Genomic DNA, 20,131 nt, shown 5'->3' with positions numbered 1-20,131 from the left:
ATGCCAAATACAAAGTGCAGTGTGAATGTCTAAAAATATTACATAGTTAAGTATCATAATGTTTTCTCTATGCTGACAGAGAAGTAAAAACTTTGCCCTCTGGCTTGTAGGAGCACTTATAGTAGGAAGGCTAGAAAGGAGTATCTTTAAAAGGAGACACAGAGTTTGTTTCTTCTGCATCAAAGAATTCAAAGTTGACAAAGTTCTTGTGTATTTGAAGATGGACCTGGAGGCTAAAATGATTTCCTTTTTCTCTGCAGGAAAGTTGAACTTTTGAGGTTTCAAGAAAAACTGAGCATTTTTTTTGTATCTATCTCTGATGACATTCACTATTTTTCAGTATTAAGTTTTAATTCCAGAGCATGAGCTACAATTTACCATGAAAATATTTAATATGGTTTTTAATATAAATATTTACATTTTTAAGTAGCTGAAAATGGATTTCATTCTGGAATATGTATCAAGATTTACTAGCGCTGTGCCCTAAAGAACATAATTGTGAAACAGCAATTGCCTTGTATCTATCTACATCCATTACTTTTAGAAACAAGGAACATTTTTTATTGGTAATAAAATAATTTCCTGAAGCATATTGAAATTTCCATAGGACATTTGCTTGTAGGAAATAAATTAGTTACTTTAAATAATAAAGGACATTCTAGTTTCGGAGCCTGATATGAAACTATGTAGATTTTGCTGTGAAATTACAAATGAAAGTGAGGGATTAAAGGAAAACTTGACAAAATTGATGAGAGAAAAGTTGTTTTCATAAAGTTTTATTTCACGGTATCATTTGTCATTCAATTACATAGCTCATTTGACAGAATACAAAAGAACTATTATTTTGGAGTCATTTTTCCAGGCTAACATTACAAAATGTCAGCTGATAGAAACTATATAAACCAATAAGAAATCATCCTTCCATCTATTTAACTGCCAAACCTATTTCATTGAATTATATGAGTTAGATCTTGGATTATTTATAGTTTGTTAGTTTTATTTGAAACATAATTTTTGAAGAAAAGAGTTGTTGTTGCTTATTCTTTGCACCTCCCCCTCCAAGAAATAAGTATTTGAGCAGAGTAGACCCTTAATGAATGAATATATATATATATATATATATATATATATATATATATGTATGAAATAGGAGACCATCAAAGAAACAGAAGAACAGAATGACTTAATGGCTGGAGTGCTACATATATAATCAGGAAAAACCCTGATTTCAATTTCTATATTAGATATGTATTAGCAAATCACTTAATTTTTCGAGGCCTTAATTTTCTCCTCTGTAAAATGAATTAATTGAAGTTTAGTGACTTCTGGGGTCTCTTGCAGGTCTGAATTTATGATTGTATGTATGAATTTTAAAAATAGAAAGTTTCACTCTGAGAACAAGGGATAACCAACAGAAAATTTGGTCCATTGAGAGGTATGATAAATAATAATATTTTGCTTTTATAGGATCTTCCCTTTTTCAGTGTTTTTTGCACTAATATTTCAATAAATTGTTATTTTGTTAATGTTGATATTCCATCCAACAATGTCCATTAAAAACCTATTCTTACTTTCTCAGACTGTGTGATTTTTGTTTATGCTTTTCCATAAATTTTCTATAAATGTAGTCTCAATTTACAGGGAATTTTCATGTAATACTCTTAATTTATATGGGTCATCCCTTATTCTTGCTCTATATTCTGTTTACCTTCTTTATCAATCTGTACATCTTTTTAATGCCTTTTAAAAAATACTTCTGGGGCATGCCATCTATAAAATGCTAATTCACCATGCATTTCTTAAATGACCTTTTGATGGATCATTATCAAAATTCTGTCTACTGAATGTTTACCTATGCCTACAAAATACTTACACTTCTCCCAGGTTTAAAAAATCCATCATTTGGTCCATCCATCCCTGCTAGCTATCATCCTGTATCTCTTCTTCCTTTTATGGATAAATTCCCTGAGAAGGCTGTCTATCATAGGTTTTTTCCACTTCCTTTTCTTTCATTCTCTTAACTTTTTTTTCAGTCTTGCTTTTGACCTTATCATTCAATTGAAATTGCTATTTTCATTTACTGATAATCTCTTAATTACCAAAACTAACGTTCTTTTCTTGCTCATTCTTTTTGACCTCTCTGAAACCTTAGGCTCTGTAGATCACCTTCTTTTCTTTTAAAACCTCTTTTTCTTTAGATTTTTTTGTGACACCTATCTGTCTCTTCCTTTTCTTCCTATCGGTCCAACCTCTCTTCAATTTTCTTTTGTTGCATTTTCATCTAAGTCCCAATCACTATGGATGTTCTCCAAGACTGTCTTAAACCTTCTCTTTCCCCCTTTATACAATTTTAATAGATGTTCTCATCAGTTTCCATGGTTTTAATTATCTTCTCTATGTGCATGACACCCAGATCTACTTGTCCAGCCTTAATTCCACTCCCTACCTTCAGTCTTATGTCTACAACTGCCTTTTAGACATCTTGATTATTTGCATGTTGTTTTTCCAATTAAATTGTGGCATTAAGAAAAGGATCTGTTGTTTTATTTTGTTTCCCAGTCCTTAGCATAGTGCCTGTCACATAGTAGGAATTTAATAAGTATTAGTTGACTGATTGATCATTCTGTGAGACAGGTATTATGAAAATTTTTATCCCATTTTATTCATATAGATAATTTCAAATGCTCCAGCTGTCATAGCTAGTTGTAGATCCAAAACTAGAAAGTATTTTCTAACCAAAATATAATTAAATTTTGAGGACCAGACATGATAAGTGATAATGCTTTAGTCAGATGAAGTGAATCAAGTAAAATTTCCAAGTAAATGACTACTTCAACATTTAAGTGCTACTAATGGTGAACATTTTAGGCTTTTCACCACACCTTGTGGTAAAGTAGATTATAAGTACTTATAAGTAGCTGCCAATCTACTTATTATTTATATGCACTAAGTCTGGGATTATGACACATTTCTCTTTTAGTGTCCTGACTCAGTTTCCCTAATTGTCCTGATTCAGTTTCCCTAAATTGTCCTGCCTAGGTTACTCTGAATTTTTCTGCCTCAGTTTATAATTGTTCTGCTCAACCACCCCTCCCTTCTAATCCCAATGATCCAGATAAGGAGAAATTCCTTCTATTTTAGGCATCATCAGAATGCTGGGTGCCTCTCCCCATTCTGTAATCTCAGTTATCAGATATCTCCCCCCTCTCCCCCCACTCCCGGCCTCCCTTCACCCTGTCAGAATTGGATTGGCAGTCCGGTGTTCCCACTCTCAGCACCCTGACTCCACCCCTGCCTCAGTCTACCTCCTGTGTCTGAGCCATATATATATATATATATATATATATATATATATATATATATATATATGTCATTGAGAACTCACATTGTTTGCTGGATTCTTGGAGACAACAGTTTCATTCAGCCCTGGGACCAAACCATGGTTCCATTTGGTCCCAGTAAATCTCTCCCTTTCAAATAAATTATTAAATACTTTCTAATCTCTATCTTGCCTCAGTTTCTCCGGCATTATAGGATAAGATATAAAAGTCTTGGTTTAAAAATTATAAACATGTATGCATATTGTATACATATGTATATTATGTATGAATATTATATATATAGCAAACACACACATATATATATATCTCTTTTCTAGCCTTATGTCATATTACTCCAACCAATGAATCACTTATTCATCTTTTTATTTTAAATGAGCTAGAGCAAGAAATGATCATTTATATGGTACATCTCTTTACAAAAAATTGTATGTATATGTTTATGAGCCTACAACTGTGGAACAAAGTGAGTAACATTGGTTATCCATTGGATAACTGTTAAAGGTTGTTTATGTATTGATTCCATTTTCTTGAGTTTTTTCTTTTCTTCTATTTTTCTTTTGGGAGCAGAAAAATATTTGGAATAAGGATGACACTCTTGAAGAGGAATGGATGAGGAATACAGGAGAATGTCTAGACAATGGAAAAACAAAAAATATTAATAACATGTATTTTTGAATAGATTTTCATTTCTGTTTAGGGACTAAAGTTTTATCTGCAACTACTAATCTCCCTCTGTGGGAGAATCATATGCAAAGCATCTGCTCCTGTTGAAAGTTGCACTTTGTGTTATATAAAGACATTCATTCATTTATTCATTCATAAAACAATTGTTTAAGTGCCTATCTTCTGAAAGGGATTCATCTCAATGAATTTATCATCGTATTCAGTCCATAAGAGATAATGAGACAATGTGCTGAATGCTGAATGAAATAAAAAGATTAGTAGTCTTTGGCCTCCTGGAGCATAAAGTCAAAAAGGGAAATAATACCTGTAGAAAATCAACATCAATCTATAAAATGCAAAAGTACAATTAGAGTGATTACAGTGGTGTTTTAGTTCTGAGTAGGGACTGATTGCTTCTAGCAAGGGCAAATCAGAAAAGACTTATACAGATCATTTGGTCTAAAAAAGGGTGGAACAGTCAGACTTGAACTATTGGGAGTTAAAATAAATATAATTTTTCAGATTTTTTTCAAGTTGTATTTATGTTTATATAAAGGAACGGTGAAAAGTTTCATTGCAATTCTTATCACCTTAAATTTTAAAAAAATACCTTAAAATACCTCCCAAACCAGAAAGTGAGTTGACAAATTCTCATTTACTAAGTGACAAAAATAGTCAGCATGATCACCCACAAGGAAGAATGCAAAAATATCCAGAAGGGAAAAAAACAGCTCCCACTTACTTTTAGAAATCTAAGCTTTATGTCGGAATTCAATTTTACAAGAATAACCTTAGTTAAAATGGTTAGAACACGCATATTATTAGAAAAAAAAATTATCATCTTTGAGGGGTGGGGTGGGTGGGGATTCACATTTAGAAACATGGGAAACTCTCCTACAAAAACTACATTTATGCAATATAATTCTATGGAATATATTGTGCCAAACAATGACATGACAATCTGGATTGGGAAGAAGTTGCACAGAAGGACAGCTTTTATTAAGTTGCAGATGGCCTTACTCTAGTTGGCTGAAACTATTGTGACTTGGGAACAGGAGTGAACTCCAAATGCCAGAAGCCATCCCAGATGGCACAGCCAATATAATAGAGAACACATTTCAATAATAATTTAAACAGAAAGTATAACACTTAGAGAAATTGGCATTTAACTTACTTCTGGGCATAAGAGCCCTTTCCTCATGAGGAATTTCAATGCACATCAAAAACATCAAAATTTTTTTATTTAGATTTTAAAAAATCATTATATAAGGATTTGGAGAGTCATCAACTTAAAACAAATATTAATCAAACCAATAAATATTTACTCATTTTTACTATATGTTACATACATAAATATTTACTATGTACAATAAATCCAGTGTCTTAGACCCTGTGAAAGAGAACTAGAATTAGATCCAGTTTTGATGTTCAGTGCATCTATGTTTGCTTTAATGGTGGTGTGATTAAGTATCTGAATGGATAGATGAGTGAATGAATATAATCTCAAATTTAAGTGTATTTTCTCTTTTCTAGAAGCTTCAATCTGAATATTTATGTAATTTCATTTCAACATGCTTGTCAAGAATTTAATTTTGTCAATCGATCTCTGAGACTTAAAAGAAATATAGAAATAATCTTATACATTCTGTAGATCCAATAGATAATTTTATCAAATAAAATAACAATGTGACAAAACAAAAATAAATTTGACACGGAGGCAGCTAGGAATCGAGATGACCTGAATTTAAATCAAGCCTCAAATGGTTACTAACTGTGTGATTCTGGACAAGTCATTTAACTTCTCCCAGACTAACTTTCCTCATCTGAAAAATGAGGTAAATAATAGCATCTACTTCTCATAGATTAGGGAATTTCCCTGGGATTAGCTTTCTTTTTCTCTTGACTGAGTTGGAATAGTTTATATCTCACTGGGACACCTCATTTCCTCAGTATATGATCTGGTAGTCAGTTATTCAATAAACATTCATTAAATTTAAGCTATGGGCTAGTTGCTTGCTAAGTGATAGGAATATGAAGAAAGGTAAAAGACAGTACTTGTCCTCAATAAATTTACAATCTCATGTGGAGAGGAGAGACAATCAGCAAACAAACATTACAAACAACCTACATACAAGATAAATAGGAAATAATTAAACAAGAGAAGGTACTGCAATTAAAAGATATTGCAAATTTTCTTTAGAAGGTAGATTTTAATTGGGACTTGCAAGAAGCCATGGAAACCAGAAGGTAGGTGAATATGAGAAAGGAAAATATTCCAGGTAGGGAAGAACAATGAAAGAGAATGGCTATATATAAACAGTCTTATCTGTTTACCTGTTAGATTTTTCTTTGTTATTGTTTTAATTAAATGGTTTTATTTTAGTGTGTGTGTGTGTGTGTGTGTGTGTGTGTGTGTATGTGTGTGTGTGTGTGTAACTAGTATTTGGTGGAAAAGGAATTAAATGTTTAATATCTTTATCTATCTATCTATCTATCTATCTATCTATCTATCTATCTACCTAATCTTTGCAAACTTCCATCCCCCTTAATGAATGGTAAACAGGAATAAAGCTTAAACTTATTTTTTCCTCATACTAATAATAGGGGGCAGATTAATATAAGAGATTAATATAATTTTAGCTCACTGCACTTTTTTTTTCTGAGATCAAAGAAGATCTTCAATCTGTTGCTTTTTTTCTTGGCAGGATTCAAAGTCTCCTTGCAGAAGATGTGGTTGAAGAGACTAGTAATGCCTTCTTTGCAAGAGACACACACAGACACATCTTTTAATAGCTAGAACTTACATAGTAATTTAGGTTTCCAAAGAGTTCTATATATCTTAACTCATTTATTGATGATCCCTTTAGATCCTTATAACTATACTATGAAGTAGGTATGGTTATTAACTTCATCTTACAAGTGAAATAAATGAGGTTGATGGGGATAAAGCGATTTACCCAGAATTCATATAGAATAAATACCTGTGCTAGGAATTGAATTGTGGATTTTCTGATTTCGAGTCCAGTGCTCTTATTTATTGTACCTCCTAGCTACTTCTAAAACTTCTTTTTTCATGATATATAGCTCTAGATTCTAGGCTCAGTTATTTAAGACTTGATTTTGACTCCTCACTCTCACCTTTCTCATTACTTTTGTCTATATATGCTCTAGTATAATAATGAGTTATTTAATTTGTGATACTCAAAATATCACAATATTTTAGGTTTTGTGTATTCAGGGAAAACATGGAGTGAGATCATTATATTTCTTGTTCCGAACACTGTGTTTCCATTAATACAGAATATATTAGTTTTTCAGCAGGCACATTTCTATATTATTTCTTCACTATATACTTGTGATTAATACCCACAATTATTTTAGACAGAAAATTCACTTGAGTTGTGTTTCATCCATACTAGAGTCATACTTCTGATTTTTATTCAGTTGGAATACAGACTTTATTAAATGCCACCTTTGGAAATCCCATCCATTTTTCTAGCTTACCAATTATTTTTTATTTTTTTAAGAATCTTGTTATGTTATTCATTACATATCTTTTTATATCCACAATTTTGATAAATATGAAAACTTATTTTTCAAGTTATTCATAAAAATGTTAAATTGGGCTGGTAGTTATCAACTCTTTGAATTAACACAATGAGATCAGAGATTCCATTTTAAGAGGAATTTTAAGCAAATTCTATTTGCTATTATTTGTGATATCCCCACTAGTTTGTCAAGGGCAGTTTAGTCTATTGTATTGAAATTTGACAATCTTGGAATTTGTTGTTGCTGTTCAGTCATTTCAGAGATGTCATACTCTTCCTGACCCTAGTTGGGGTTTTCTTAGCAGAGATACTGGAGTGGTTTGTAATTTTCTTCTAAAGCTCATTTTATATATGAGTCACTAAGGCAAACAAGGTTAATTCATGCAACTATTAAGTTTCTGAGGCCAGAGTTGAACTAAAGATTAGTATTCTTGATCTCTTCAGACATTCTATCCCCTGTGCCACTTGATTACCTTATCCTGGAACACACGGATTTAAAATATATTTAGTTTAAAAAGTTTTAGGCATGTCTGAGCATCCACCCATTCCTTTTGTTTTTAAATAATAGCCTTTTATTTTCAAAATATTTGCAAAGATAGTTTTCATTCATCCTTGCAAAAGCTTGTGTTACAAATTTCTTTGCCTTCCCTTCCTCCACTCCTTCCCCTAGATAGAAAGTAATCCAAAATATGTTAAACTTGTGCAATTCTTCTATAGATATATTTCCACAATTATCATGCTGAACAAGAAAAATCAGAGTAAAAGAAAAAAAATAAAAAGAAACAAAAAGCAAGCAAAAACAACAACAACAAAAAAAGTAAAACTATTATGTTGTGATCTACATTCAGTTCCCACCATACTCTCTCTGGATGCAGATGGCTGTCTCCATCACAAGTCTACTGAAATTGGCCTGAATTGTCCTGAATCATCTCATTGTTGAAAAGAGCCACGTCCCTTAGAATTTAAAATCTCATAATTTTGTAATTATGTACAATGTTCTCACTTCACTTAGCATCAGTTCATATAAGTTTCTCCAGGCCTTTCTAAAATCATCCTTCTGATCCTTTCTTATAATAATAATATTCTATTACATTCATATACTATAACTTAGTCACCCATTTCCTAGTTGATGGACATGCACTCAGTTTTTAGCTCCTTATGACTACAAAAAGGGATACTTTGCACAAATGGGACCTTTCCCCTTTTTATTATCTTTTTGGGATGCAGACCTAGTAGAGACACTGCTGGATAAAAAAGCTAGGCAGTTTGAAAATTGCTCTCCAGAATGGTTATATTAATTCGCAACTCCACGAAGAATGTATTAGTGTCTTACTTTTCCCACATACCCTCCAAAATTTATCATTATTTTTTCCTGTTTTAGCCAATCTGGGAGAATCCCTCATTTCTTTTTACTATTATAGTCAAGACATTCTCTATGTCTCTACCCTCAGGTATAGGAAATCTCTACTTTCCCCTATATCTTTTATAAACAAGCACTTAGATTATAAAACACAACACATAACAATAATAATTTATCTAAAAGAGCAATTACTGTCATAATAAGAAAATATGTCACCAGGAGTTGCCTTCCATGCAAAGTATTCTGGCTCTTTCAAAACATCAGTATGGATCAATGCTTGTGGTTCCAATATAACAGCCACATAGCAGTTCTATCCTTTGGATTATACTTCAGAAGACAGACATATTGGGATAAGAGTTTGTCCTTGATCATAGAACCCTGAACTGTTTATTGGAAATTCATGACTTTTAATCATAGAGAATCAACTAAAATAATTGAAAAAATCATTTCAGTAAAGTAGTAGGACATAAAGAAAGTTTAGATGGGTGGAGATAAGGGAGAGAACCTAGAACTCAAAAATTTAAAGAACAAAAGTAAAAAGTTGTTTTAATTTTAACTAATGTTTTAAATGTTTTAAAATATCTAAAATAAATAAATATAACCAGGCAAAAAAAGAGAAAGCTCAGAAAAGTCATCAGGATATTTTGCATTTACTAACAAAATTCAGAGAAAACATTAAAATGAAATTCTATTTAAAATATTTATGGATATGCAAAACAAGTGGGAGTCTACCAACAAAATATACTCAAGAAGTATATAAATTCAACAACAGAAATAAAGGATAAGAGATAATTGGAAAGATATTAATTTCTCATTGTTGGATCATGCCAATTAAAAAAACTATTACAGCAAATAATTCTTCATTTTACATAATTAGTCATACTAATCAAATTATTCAGAGAATACTTTTCTTGAACTAGAAAAAGTAATAATCTTACCAGTTTCATTGTACATCACTTCTCTTCCCTGACTCTGAAATCCAGCTAAACTGGTCTTTCTATTCCTCACACACAATACCCCATTTCTAATGTTTGTGGCTTTGCAATGACTTTATCTTTGCCTTTCTTACTTAGAATGTATTCTCTCTTCAGTTGTTTCTCTTATAGTGCCTCTCTTACTGTAAGGCAAAACTCAATTTCATCTTTTACATGAAAGGTTTCAGAAAGAATAACATAATTGTTCTTCCCCAAATACTACGTATTAATTTTTTTGCATTTGTGTTTATTCTTTGTATTTATTTCATACATATTTGTCTATGTACATGATAGTTCCCTCATTAGAATGTAAGCTCCTTGAAGGCAGAGACTTTCATTTTCATCTTTACATATACAGCAACAAACATAATGTTCAGAAAAAATAGACACATAATGAATTGGTTGATATTTTCAATAGCAATATTTATTATTAGTGGAACAAATTAATTCAATAAGACCCAGAAGTAATGGTGGTAGCATAGAACATAAAAAAATGCAAGGATATCAATTATTGAGTAAAGATTCACCATTTGACAAAAACTACTGGAAAAATTATAAAGTAAAATGATTCAGTAGAGAAGTATTACTTTAACAAGTAAAAAAGGTGATCATTTAAGAAGAAAAGATGTTTGCACAGATCTGAAAAGTTTTTGAAAAAAAAATCTACTTAAAATTAAAAAGGAGACAAATGAAAATGCTCCATAACCAAGATATATAAAAATTCATTCAAATTATAAGAACAATGATCATTCCCCAATAGAGAACTAATCAAAGGTTATGGTCAGGGAGTTCTCAAAGAAATATAAATTATCAATTACCGTATAAGAAATTGTTTTAAATAAATAATGGGAAGAAAAATACACAAAAACCCTAAACCTCTGAAATGTTTGCTTCATTCTCATCAGGCTGGCAAAAATGACAAAACAAGAAAACAGTAGTTGTTGGAGGAGCCTTGGGAAGAAAGGAAAACTGATTTCATAGTAGTTGAAAATAACGATTAATTTAACTTTTCTTAAGTATTGTATTATTATTCATGAGGAATGACTAATCCTTACTAATTGATTAAAAATGAATGATTCTGCCTAGCACTATCAGACCTAAAACTATACTATAAAGCAGCAGTCATCAAAATCATTTAGTACTGGCTAAGAGAGTGTTAGATCAGTGAAATCGGTTAGATATACATGCCACAATAATCAAAGACTATAGTAATGTAATATTTGATAAATCCCCAAACTCCAGCTTCATGGATAAAAATTCACTATTTCACAAAAATTGCTAGAAAAACTGGAAAATAATATGTTAGAAACTTGGAATAGACCTACATTTCATACCTCATATTAAAATAAGGTCAAAATGGGTACATGATTTGAGCATTAATGATGATATTATAAGCAAATTAGGAAAGGAAGAGATAGCTTGCCTATCAGATCTTTGTAGAAAAAAATAATTTATAAACAAAGAAGATCAAGAGAACATTATGAAATGCAAAATGGACTTCGATAAACAACAAATTAAAAAGCATTTCCCCAAACAAAATCAACAGAACAAGATTAAAAGTGAAGTACAAAGCTGAGGAAATTTTTTTTACAGCCAATTTTTCTGATAATGGTCTCATTTCTAAAATATATTAAAAAAACTGTGTCAAATTTATAAGAATACAAGTCATTCCCCAATTGATAAATGGTCAAAAAGGTGAACAAATAATTTTGAGATGACTAAATTAAAGCCATCTATAGTCTTATGAAAAAATGTTCTAAATTACTATTGATTAAAGAAATGCAAATTAAAACAACTCTGAAGTATCATCTCACACCTCTCAGATTGGCTAAGATGACAGGAAAAGATAATGATAAATGTTGAAGGGGATGTGTGAAAACTGGAAGAGTAACACATTATTGGTGGAGTTGTAAAATGATACAACTATTCTAGTGAGCAATACAAAACTATGCCCAAAGAGTTATCAAACTGTGCATACTATTTGATCCAGCAGTGCCATTATTGCATCTGTATCCCAAGGAAATCATAAAGAAGGGAAAAGGACCCACATGTGCAAAAATGTTTGTATCAGCTCTCTTTGTGGTAACAAAAACTTGGAAAATGAGTAGATGCCCATCAGTAGGGGAATGGATGAATAAGTTATGGTACATGAAAGTAATAGAATACTCTTGTTGTATAAAAAAAGACTAACAAATTCACTTTGTGATGCTGAGTGAAACAAGTAGAACCAGGAACACATTGCACAAAGTAATAGCATGATTGTGCAATGATCTATTAAGAAAGACTTAGTTCTTTTCAGCAATTCCAAGATCCAAGACCATTGCAATGATTTTTTTTTTCCTGAGGCAGTTAGGATTAAGTGCCATCTAGCTGCCCCTGAACTTTTTTTTTCTTTACAAAACAAGAGAGAACATTGTCATGTGTCATGTGTCAACAATAGTATTCCATTACTTTCATGTACCATAACTTATTCATCCATTCCCCTACTGATGGGTATCTACACATTTTCCAAGTTTTTGTTACCACAAAGAGAGCTGCTATAAAACATTTTTGCACATGTGGGTCCTTTTCCCTTCTTTATGATTTCCTTGGGATACATCAGGGAGGATTGAAATATATAACAAGTAATTACAAGTTCAAGAAAGTATATTTATAATATATATAATATGCATAATACATATTTATACACATAAATATATTATACACATTATATATCATGCATGTTATATACATATATAACAATATATTATATATAAAACCTATGTATATATATAATTAGTAGAAGAAATGATATTCATGAGTGACCATATTTTCTTTACTTCTTTGTAAATTGTTCTTTTTTTCTCTCCTACTCATTTAAAAAATATTATTTTTTCCTCTTTTATACTCCCACCTCTAAGCAGGATGTAGTTATAAAAAGATATATTTATATACACATATATAGATGTATACATACACATACAAACACACACATCCCTCTCCTCCTCACATACACATACACATATCTTTCCTAGTACTGCTGACTCTTTAATTCTTCACTTTAACTTGCTTTGCTATTATTTAACCTCCCCCCTCCCATGGATCCCTTCCTTGCCTTCTACTCTCACCCTTTGCTTCTCTGTCCACCCATCCCTTTCCCCTTATTTTTCATAGATTTTGGATATACCCTTCATGGTATTTATTTAGTGTTGCTTATTTAACCCTTTTCTAATTGGCTAACTTTTTTTCTTCATAACCTTCTTGTTTTTCTTGGATTTTTTTTTTTTTTTTTAGTTTTCCCTCAATGTTTCTCATTTGATGTTTACATTCTTTATATTACTTTTTTGAGTTCTTCTATAAATTCTTTCTGAGTGGGGAGCTATTTCACATTACTCTTTAGGGGAGAAGAATAACTTTTTAGTTTAGCGTTCTCCTCTGAAGATGAACTCTGATTTTCCCTGTTCCCACAGTAAGTTTCTATGATGGAGTTCTTTCTTTTTTGCTGTTTGGATAGAAAATGCTATCTGCATCCAGAGAAGTATGGAGACTGTAAATCAATACATGCTATGTTCACTTTTTTCTTCTTTTTATTTCTTTCATATTTTTTCCCTTTTGTTCTGATTTTTTCTCCCAACATGATTCATAAAGAAATGCATATTAAAATTAATATGTATTTATTATATATGTATAAGCAGAAAAAAGAAAACAATAAAAAGAGAAAAAAGAAATAGAAAGAATCATTCTTAAGTAATTCATCAGCAAACATCTATTAAAACATCTATTATGTTTCAGGCACAATGCTAAAACCAAAGAAAGCAATACTGCCCATTTGGGGATGATTGATTGTTTCATATCTTGCCAGATACTTAGCTTGGGAAGGTTTTAAGACTGGAGAGGAAAAAGACTTAGAGGGTACATGCTAGGTGTCTAAGAATAGTTGTTGAGCTATCATTTAGAAGGGGAATTTGTTTTGTTCTGAATGACTCCAAGAAAGAAATAAGTATGATGCATGAAAGAGACAGAGGGGTAAGTTTCAGCTTATAGGAAGAACATCTGCTTGCCAATTATAATTGTTCCAAGGAAAAATGAAATTCTTTGAAAGGTAGTAAGTTTAATATCATTGTAATTATTTGGGTAATTACAGAATAACTAATTTAAGAATATGTTTTAGAGATATTTCATTTGAAGATTTATCAGATTTTTAGATTAGAATGGTATTTGCACAATCTAGATCTTTTGATTTCAAGTAGTGTTTTTTGATTGTGCCATTCTTGAACAAAATTAAATTTGCTATTCCTTCAAATTTAGAGATTTTATAATTCACAGGTCATACATGTAAATGACCAAATGAAATTAAAACTATTTGGAGAGATACAGAAAGACAGATGGACACACACACACACACACACACACACACACCATATATATATATATATATATACAGAGAGAGAGAGAGAGAGAGAGAGAGAGAGAGAGAGAGAGAGAGAGAAGGTAGAAGAGAAGGGAGGGAGGGAGAAAGAAAGAGGGTAAAAATAAAGAAATAAACAGAAAAGCTCTCTAATGGAGCTTTATGATTTGGTTAAAGTTAAAATTTAATAATATAGTCAATGACTCCCACATTTGATCATGACTATATTTACAATTGTAAATGATTTAAAATGGCTTCAAATGGACACAATGTAAGGCTAGAGTTGTGAATTTTTGTTTCAATTCAATTGAACCAAAAATATCAACTATTTCCTATGTGTAAAATGCAGAAGTAGGTATAAAGATAAATAACTCCTTGCTTGAAGAGATTCACAGTGTATTAGAATACAAAACAAGATGAAATTTGTATAAAAACATAAAAAACAAAAACTCTGGTGGTCTAAAAAGCTCTGCTTTTTGGCCCTAGTCTGGGTGACAACAGATTATCTCCTAATTCATCCTCTTCTATGGTATCATATTTTGCTGACTTTTTTTCTCAGATCTTCTATTCCTGAAAACTTCTGTGTTAGAGATGTCAGTAGTAGGTACATTCTAATTATTTGCAGTACCTCTATACCTGTGACATCAAATGTGGAAAAACCACCTGACAGTTCTTTCACAAAACCTATATTTTTCTGACTTCACAAGTGTTTCTCCTAAACTGACATAATTTATGACCTACTTCTCTATGCATACAAAGCTACAGTTTATTGATCCATAGGTTCTGGTATGGAAGACAAGATGTCTGGCATCTATTCTGATCAGGAAGAATGGCAGGAGAGGTAGAAGAACCAAGACCAAAGAGAATTTTATCTATGAAACTGTTATTGAATATTCTTTTGGGTCTTGACACCATTGTACTTCAAGTACAAAGTGTCCACTTTGCTAGTATTGTTATTTTTTCCCCCTTCCTCCCACTCTATACCCTGAACCTAGGGGAACCATTGAGTCTTCTATTATATAAGTTTGACTCACCAAATGAAGGCCTCTTGTTTCCAGTATCACAGGTTAATCTGACTTTTTTGTGTATAGAACTTGTGAAAGTCTTTAAAGTTCCATGAAGACTACAAATGACCAGGAACATGAACAAATGAAGAAATATTTTAAACAGCTCAATGATATTTTTGGAAATTGAAACACAGGTATGGAATGTGAACTACATTTGCATTTGCCTTATCAATCTCTTAGTGAACAGTAAAATAAAACAAATGTGTATATGACTTTTACTCAAACATGTGTAAAGAATAAGATACTTATATGAAAAAGCCAATAGTATCCCTATCACAAAATTATATATTCAGGAAGAGGTTAATTCTAAAAGAAGTAATTTCTTATCCTTTCAATCTTTTTTAAAAAGTTAGGAGAGAAACAGAGCATCTCATTTTGAATCTCAATGATAAAAACAGAACTTTTCTATTATTTATATAATCCCAATTCTTAGGCATTGAATGTATTAGTTCCATCTATAGAACAGAAAATTTCCTCTTGGTAAATCCATGGAAATAATTTTTCACTGTTCACTGCTTCATAACGCCTAATCCATAAATTGAAAGTATAATTAGTCTCTTTAAGTATTGCTTTATACAGTGATGATTGCTATAAGAAAATGAGAAACTTAAACATAAATTATGGTTGGTGACAATGATCAAAAGAAAATCTGAAATGCAGGTGGAAATGAGCCATAGCATCCATTGCTAGAAAGTGATATGCTAAAAACGGTTGGTCCAATTGTTGAGATGATACGTGATATTCTCAACCTTATTTTCTCACAAGCTCTGAGAACACTGAAATTAATCATGTTGGAGAAAATAGCACCACTTGAACTTTACAGTAGCATTAAGAAGAACATTTCCAAAGGCCTTTATAAGTTACACAACATCCAGACAGTGAATCTGACTTCAAATTCTTTTTAGAACTTTATAGAAAAAGATTAGATCTGCTCCAATTGGTCAGTACAGTTATTAATTCTTTTTTTTTTTTTTAAAGAAGACTCATGTCTTTTTCCAGAATATTTAAGATTCATTAACAATGAAGATTTCAATAGATATTTTCCACATAACCTAATGATATTTGGTTATCTCCAAATTAATCAAGCAGTGTATCAGCTCAATTTCTCCATAAATGGTTTTATGTGTCTTCCTACAGAATTGGAAGGAAATATGTTTTCCTATTAATAACTGCTGCCATTGGTTCCCCTCCTTTGACCTTCTTAGATTCAGGTTTAATTCAGTTTATTTATTGCTGCTATGGTTGTTGTTGTTACAATAATTTATTAATACTAGTTTTCTTTTCTCCACCTACTGCAAAAAAAAAAAAAAAAGAGTGGTACAATAAAAGAGTTTTGACTTTAAGTCAGAGGACCTGTATTCAAATGTTTATTGTCTATGTGACATTCCTCATTCCACTCTCTCACAGATAAGGTTGTTGTAGACATGATATTTTAAAGTATTTGTTCTTCATCCTTCATTTTCAAAGAAAACTAGTGACTTTAAAGTACTATATTAATATTTGATATTATGATAAGCTCACCCATACCAATCTATCACTTCCTTTAATTTCAAGGTGGCCTATCTCTAGCACTTGCTCCAATCTCAATCCTCTGTCATGCTCATGCTAGAAATATTATTAAAATCTCTATTTATCATATGAGGAAAGTAAAACAGAGAATAGGAGATTTGTTTCAATTCAATAAGAACCTATTAAATGTCTACTATATGGTAGATACTGTTCTAGATTGTGAAGATAAAAAGACAAAGTGAAATAAACTCTCCTTTCCAGAATTTATACTCTAATGGTAGAGAAGTAATATGTACAGAGATAATTACAAACTACATGCAGAAGTAAGACACAGTACTAGGAATAGGTATACCTTTCTGATATATAACCTATAAGACAAGCACTTGGACTTCAAGTTAGTAGGAAAACTTTCGTCTAGGACATGCTTGATGTTTCACAATTTTTGTCTTAGAATAGCTCTGTGAGGTATAAATATTACTCTCTTCGAGTATGTCTATTATGGAGACTAGAAATTGAAAGAGAGAGGGAATTGAAGCTCACAGAGATTCAGCTACTTCCTCCTAGTACAATATCTAAACTTTGATTTTAACTCAGTTTTCCTGACTCTAAGTCCAGTCTTTTATCCATCTATCAGTTAATTGACATGCATTTAATTAAATACTTCTAAGTTCCAGACACTGTGCATTAGCACAGTGCTGGGGATTCAAACAAAGGCAAAAAAGATCTTACTCTTAAAGAGTTCACAATTTAATAAAACAATATTCAAACAACTATGTCCAAACAAGATATGGCACTAGATAAATTGGAGTTGGTCTAGAAAGAGAAAGAGTACTATTAGGAAAGGCTTCTTAAAGAATGTATTATTGAACTTGGGATTTGAAAGCAACCGGGAAGACAGAAAGTAGAGATCAAGAGAGAATCTAGCTTGGTGGGGCAGCTTGTAAAAATGCTCAGGGTAAGGAGATGCTGTGTCTTATAAAAGAAACATTAAGCATGACTATCACTCTCTCACAGAGTATATGAAGATGAATGAGTTATAAGAAAACTGGTGTGGTAGCAGGTGATCAATTTGTAAATGCCTGTGACTGTCAAACACTATCTTGTTTTTGATACTAGAGTGAAAAGAAGCCACTGGCATTTACTAATAAAATGCTATTCTATGGTATTGTTCATCCTTCATTTTTGAAGAGGATCAATGATATTACCAGTAGTGTCCTGAATTGTGAATGAATTGGATTTATGTGAAGCAGAGTTGTGCAAACTGATCAGCCCTATTCTGTTCCATCATGTAGTGAGAATAGCACTAGTCTTGAAATCAAGAGACCTTGGTTCAAGTATGAGCTTCAACAGTCAGGTGATAATTGCCCTTGGACAAGAGGCTTTCTTTCTCTGATTCTAATTTTTTATTTGTAAAATGGAGATAACACCTGCACTCACTATCCTACCAAATCCTTATGAATATTTGCTTATTGCATCTTAAAATACCAAACAAAAAAAATGAAAAATTATCACAAACAAGAGGTCAATTGGCAAAGCCGGGTTCTGCAGATTATGTGTAGCTATTAAATAACAAGAGTTACTATTCTTATTTTTCATCCTACCTCCACATACCCCTATCTTTCCAAGGTGTCACTAGAACTGCTTTATAATTTCATATCAGGTCCCCAGCTGGCATTCAGTCAATAGGTGATGATGAGGAATGTGTTATAGGGAAGTTAATTAAGTGAAGTGTAATATAGATTTTCCTATATTTCAAATATGGAGTAAAGCTTGAATATCAGTATTATTATTCCAGATTTCTATCATTGAAGGTTTGCAATAATTTTAATAACTTCTTAATAGTTTTTTCCTGCCAAATGCTAAAAAATAAGTAAATATTCATATTAAGTCATGAATTTCCATGTGTTTCCTTCCTATTTATAGTTACCAGTTCATTTTTTTTTTGGCCTATTAAGTTTTGGTGAGTATCTGCTATTTCATGATTTCTATATTTTTGACAGGTTTCTATAGTGAGATTAATCAAGGTCTTCAGTATGCTTTTACTTAAATGTGCTCACATATCCTGTGCCAGATATTTGTGTCCATGCTAGCTTTATTCCTGCTGCTGAATATTTCCTCCTTCATTATTTATTGTTGCCATCGTCTCTACTGTGGATTAGTTCTGCTCTATTGCCTTTGGTTTAGCATCTGGAGACAAGCATGAAGATTTCAGATAAGCTCTCAGATATTTTAAAACCTACATTCTTAAGTATAGTTACCTCTCATTGATCAAAATTAAAAATTTATCTGTACTTTACATATTTACTTTACCTCATCTTTTTTATAGGATAAAAAATGAGTTAAGTGAAATGTCTAGGTGATAGTAGGAAATACTTAATCTATAATTTGTAGGGGGAATTGTATACATTTGTCAAAATATCCAGTTCAATTTGGGAAATTTAAATATATTAATCTCTTGTTATCCATGTGATTAGCTCCAATATTTCTATTTTCATGGAACTATAGTGGAAAGAGCATGAAATTTAGAATGTGAAGACCTAAGATTAAATCTCAACTCTGTCACTTAACTGGGTGTGATTTTGGTTTTCCCAGTTATAAAATGAATTCATACTAAATAATCTCTGAGGCCTTTTCTAGTTGTAAATCCTATGAGCCTCAGTTAACAGCACCAAGACTACTTAACTAAAGACTGCAATTAATTTGATATATTTTTGTAGTCAGTTAACTTTAACCTAATTAATTATAGCTTTCTTATCTTCTTTCTTATCTTTCCTTCCTTCCCTCCCTCCCTCCTTCCCTCCCTCCCTCCTTCCCTCCTTCCCTCCTTCCTTCCTTCTCTCCCTCCTTCCTTCCTTCCTTCCTTCCTTCCTCCTTCCTTCCTTCCTTCCTTCCTTCCCTCCTTCCTTCCTTCCCTCTTTCCTTCCTCCCTCCCTCCTTCCTTCCCTCCTTCCTTCCTTCCCTCCTTCCCTCCTTCCTTCCTTCCCTCCTCCTTCCTTCCTTCCTCCCTCCTTCCTTCCTTCCTTCCCTCCTTCCTTCCTTCCTCCTTCCTTCCTTCCCTCCTTCCCTCCTTCCTTCCTTCCCTCCTTCCTTCCTTCCTTCCTCCCTCCTTCCTTCCTTCCTTCCCTCCTTCCTTCCTTCCCTCCTTCCTTCCTTCCCTCCTTCCCTCCTTCCTTCCTTCCCTCCTTCCTTCCTTCCTTCCTCCCTCCTTCCTTCCTTCCTTCCCTCCTTCCTTCCTTCCCTCCCTCCTTCCCTCCCTCCTTCCCTCCCTCCCTCCTTCCTTCC

Source organism: Antechinus flavipes, chromosome 1 (genome assembly GCF_016432865.1).
Source record: "Antechinus flavipes isolate AdamAnt ecotype Samford, QLD, Australia chromosome 1, AdamAnt_v2, whole genome shotgun sequence".
Taxonomy (NCBI): Eukaryota; Metazoa; Chordata; class Mammalia; order Dasyuromorphia; family Dasyuridae; genus Antechinus; species Antechinus flavipes.
The sequence above is the reverse complement of the archived record's forward strand: the minus strand, read 5'-3'. Positions refer to the sequence as shown.